Source organism: Sesamum indicum, linkage group LG12, assembly GCF_026168435.1.
Source record: "Sesamum indicum cultivar Baizhima isolate 11 linkage group LG12, ASM2616843v1, whole genome shotgun sequence".
NCBI lineage: Eukaryota > Viridiplantae > Streptophyta > Magnoliopsida > Lamiales > Pedaliaceae > Sesamum > Sesamum indicum.
In genome coordinates, this window is record NC_142668.1 from 4,675,292 (window position 1) to 4,680,291 (window position 5,000).

At 44.8% G+C, this 5,000-nt stretch overlaps 1 pseudogene; it reads right to left on the reverse strand.

Annotated features, from left to right (window-relative positions):
* Positions 1–133: 133 nt before the first annotated feature.
* On the reverse strand, positions 134–2,611 carry LOC148784690 (uncharacterized; annotated as a pseudogene).
* Between the last annotated feature and the right edge of the window lie 2,389 nt (positions 2,612–5,000).

Below are 5,000 nucleotides of genomic sequence, written 5' to 3' on the forward strand. Positions count from 1 at the left end.
GCAAGCATCGTAAAGCTTGAAAAAACACTAAAACTAAAATAAAATGAAACGAAAAAGAGAAGGGGTAGAAATTCATGGGTTGCCTCCCATGCAGCGCTTTTCTTTAATGTCTTTGGCTAGACATTGCTGTGCCTCAACTTGAATAAGTTGGACACTCTAAATCCACTTCTTCTATGTAATGCACCCGATGATGGTGTGGATTTAGGGGAATTTGGCAGTCCATGGGTGACTTCTTCCTTGAACTTATTTTGTCATGAAAGACTTTTTTCTTGTAAGTTATTCGACTCGATGTTTTGGCAATTGTTGTCTTGAATGCTCCTCTACCATTGAACATAGCATTTTTTGGCAATAAAGGATCAATAGAATCAATGAGAAAAATAGAATGCACATCATTAGAATATTTCATGGCACCATCAATTTTAAAACTCATAACCTCATTATCAAATTCCATAGAAAGAATTCCGGCATCAACATCAATTTTGGTTTTTGAGGTTTTAAGGAATGGTCTTCCTAGTAAGATGGATGTAGAATTGGGAGAAATATCCCCCCTCATATCAAACACATAAAAATCAGCAGGAAAAACCAATTCATTAACTTGCACAAGTACATCATCAAGAACTCCTTCGGGATAAACTACAGAACGATCGGCAAGTTGAAGAATGACCCCCGTTTCTTTCAATGGGCCAACATTCAAAGATTCATATATAGTAAGAGGCATAATATTGATAGAGGCACCTAAATCACACATCGCTTTTTCTATTCTAATTTTTCCAATTTTGCAAGGGATAGAAAACGTACCTGGATCATTGCATTTTGGGGGTAATTTTCGTTGGAGAATTGCGGAGACGTTCTCCCCCATACTTACCCGTTCGTTTCCCTTGAGTTTACCCTTGCTAGTGCACAATTCTTTGAGAAATTTCGCGTATCGGGGTATTTGCTTGATGGCATCGAGCAGCGGGATGTTTACCTCCACTTTGCGGAACGTTTCAAGGATCTCTTTTTCCTCCTCTTCCTTCTTCGCTTTGGTGAATCTTTGTGGGAATGGTGGTCTAGTTACCAAAGGCTGCGGATGGTCCACTTCGTGTTTGGTTTGTTCTTGTTGGACCTCAATTTCTTTTTTCGGCTTTCTTTTCACACCGAGCCCATGTTTGGTGTCATCTTTGTTCACATGTTCCTGCAATTCTTTTCCACTACAAAGCGTAATAGCACTAACATTTTGTCTAGGGTTAATGACAGATTGAGAAGGTAGCTTACCTTGAGACTCTAGCTTACCAACAGACGACGCCAATTGACTGATTTGAGATTCTAGATTTTGAATGCTCGTCTGAGTCTGTTGTTGGAATTGTTGTGTCTGTTGTTGGAATTGTTGGAAGTTCGCCTGGGTCTGTTGCTGAAATTGTTGTGTGTTGGTCACTAGCGCTTTCATCATGTCTACGAGAGATGTGTTCGGCGTGGGGTTAGGCTATAGAGGTGGTCGGTATTGGGGTGTTTGAAAGTGTTGGTTGTCGTAATTCAGATTCGGGTGGTCCCTCCATCCGGGGTTGTATGTGTTGGAGAAAGGATCATATCTTCTCTGTTGTTGTCCGGCGAATCCTCCTACGGCGTTGGCATGTTCGGTAGTTGATTCTTGAAGAGTTGGGCACATGTCGGTGGCGTGTCCCGTTAAGGTGCAGATACCACATGCTTTGACTTGTTGATAGATATCTGCAACAACTTTTTCAACAACAGTTGTGAGTTGATTTAAACGTTCTTCAAGATTACTTACCTCGTGGCTCTTCCTAGGTGGATCATCATGTCTAACCCCAAATTGTTGCATGTTGGACGCCATAGACGAGATTAGTTTACGCGTCTCGGTGGGGGTTTTGTCGAACAATGCTCCACCACTTGCCGCATCTATCAGTTTTCTATCCATATTTTATAGACCTTCATAGAAATACTGGATCAACAGGTGGTTCGGGATTTGATGATGGGGGAAACTCTCCACTAGTCGATTGAATCTTTCCCAATATTCGAAAAGACTTTCTCCCGCGAATTGTCGAATTCCGCCGATCTCCTTCCGGATTGTTGTGGCTCTTGAGGCAGGGAAGTATTTCTCAAAGAACTGTTTTTTGAGATCGTTCCATCTTGTAATGGATCCTGAAGGTAGGAGATACAACCAATCTTTCGCTTGATCGGCGAGAGAGAAGGGGAATGCTCTCAATTTGACTTGTTCCTCGCTTATGCCTTGTGGTCGCATTCCAGAACACACCACATGGAATTCCTTCAGATGCTTATGTGGATCTTCACCTGCGAGACCACGGAAGGTAGGAAGTAAATGAATTAATCCAGATTTCAGTTCAAAATCTACCTCTAAGTCGGGGTATTCAATGCACAGTGGCTGCTGGTTTAGATCGGGTGACGTCATGCCATTGATCGATCTTTCAGGGATCAAAGCCATTGTCTCTTCTTCGGATTCGCTTACGGATTCTTCAAACTCAAAAGTTGGGTCTTCTTTGTCTTCGTATGGAGTGGATGTTCCTTCCAGTTGTTGCTTAGTCTCCTGACGAAGTCTTCGTGCGGTCTTTTCGATTTCGGGGTCGTATACCAATTCACCTGTACGAGACCTTGGCATTAATGGTGATAAAAATCAAGTAACTAAAAATAAAGAAATATACTTAAAAACGCCAATCCCCGGCAACGGCGCCAAAATTTGATGAGTGTCGAAGTCACCAAAAATAATTCCTACAACACTTGTGAAAGTGGGAGTAGGGTCGAATCCACAGGGATTGACTTTAAGTTGATTTCTTTAAGAGAAATAGAAAATAATGGGGGAGATTTGATGGTAAAAAGAAATAATCAAAAACTAAATAAATAATTAAAAATACCTGACGAAGATACAAGAGAGAGATTTTCCGATTCAGGCTAGGATTATGCTTGATTCTTGTGAGTTGATCATTGATGCAAGAATAACACATGTATGGACAAATAAACCAGTTATGGTCGTTGGTACGACCTAACAACCTCACCTTTCCTTACCTTTTCGTCAGCCAAGGTATGACCGTTGGCTAGATCTCTAATTAACAGACAATCTTGGGAACGTCCACAAGATTTAATCTATTAACAGCATTAAGAATTAGAAAGGCCTGATTCTAATCAACAAACTCCTACGAGGACAATTCGTTTAAACTAGATCATGCATTCCCCATAACATAATTAAATACTATGACATAACCAATTATGGTACGTTGCTACTAAGCATTGAACTAAATAAACAATTACACGGATTTATAAAGTCTAATTAGCTAAGCAAACCTTCTTGATAATGAACAACCGGCCGAATCATTCATAAATCAGACGTTTGTAATTAAAGCACAGAGAATAGCATGAATATTTGTTTGACAAGTGTAGAATGCAGATTAGATCTCACAACATAATGGGAATCAAGCAATCACCATACCTTAACCAGAAAAATAGGAAATTGAGCCGGACATATTAATGGAAGAACACACTATAAAGTGGAATTCCATTAATTCCGGTAGTAAAATAAAATAAAAGAGATGAGATGAACAGAGAATTCTATATAGTTCTAAGATAAAAACTGAATGTCTTCTAATGAAGAGATCCCCCTATTTATAATAAAAGTCCCCTACGAATCTAGACGTAGTGGGGGGTTAGATACGTGATAAACTCTAAAAAGGTAAATAGATTACAAAAGATAAGCTTAAAAGAATCCTTTCTAAATCTAAACACTTGATTCCTTTATCTCTTGGGGAAATCGTTCGTGCTTGTCCTTATCCCGAGTTGACCACTCCATTAAGCGTGGGCGCACTTTGTCAATTTTGCAGAAACGTCCTTGTAATCTTCCTTTTTGCTGAATATGCAATAAAATCACATCATTAGGAATATTTTGGCTTAAAAAGGAAGATTAAATTGCTATAAAATCATTATAATTGCAGAGTTATCATGGCGCGAAGCTACCGTGCGCTGGATTATGACTGAACGCCTCTAAGTCAGAATCCGGGCTAGAAGCGACGCATACGCCCGCCGTCCGCTTGCCGACCCGCAGTAGGGGCCCTAGGGCCCCCAAGGGCACGTGTCGTTGGCCAAGCCATCGCGGCGGACGAGCCGTGCTGGCCGCCTTGAAGTACAATTCCCATCGAGCGGCGGGTAGAATCCTTTGCAGACAACTTAAATACGCGACGGGGTATTGTAAGCAGCAGAGTGGCCTTGCTGCCACGATCCGCTGAGATTCAGCCCTTTGTCGTTTCGATTCGTCCCTCCCCCCCCCTCCAATCCTCATTCTTTCGCCTGAGACGGCCCGGGGGCTACCCCCGGCTCGTGGGCCTTGTTCCGCCCGAGTCCCAAAAAAATGACCAAGTCCCGGATGAACATTGGCCAAGTCTCGGATCAAAACTGGCCCGTCGCCCGACCCCCACAGGGCGAGCGTGTGCGCGCATCCGCACGAAAGAGATGGTGCCTTGCGTGAAATAACGAAAACCCAACACGCGCGCACCGGTCGGGCCGTCCATGTCCCTCGGCCTGCGGCGCACGTCGTCCGTGCCCGTGGCCTTGCTCGCCGTCCGCGTCCCGTGCCCAACAGCTACGCTACCCCCGGCTGGTGTGCCTTGTTTCGCCCGAGTCACGAAAAAATGGCCAAGTCCCGGATCAAAACTGGCCCGTCGAACGACCCCCACAGGGCGAGCGCGTGCGCGCTTCCGCACGAAAGAGATGGTGCCTTGCGTGGAATAATGAAAACCCAACACGCGCGTCGTTCGTTCCCGTGGCCTTGCTCGCCGTCCGCGTTCCTGAGAATGTGCCCGACAGCCCGGTGGAAACGGCCGTCGTCCAAGGCTATAGCCGTTGAACGTCAAGTGCTCGGCTGCAGGTCGGCCAGACGTTGCCCGCAAGCGCTGCGGCGTCTGCTGCCGTCCTCCCCAACGTGCCCTCGTCGGCGGGGGCCGTCCCAGGCGCCCGCGCACATGCCTGCTCGCATCGGCAGGGTTCTGCCCAAGCCTGCGCGC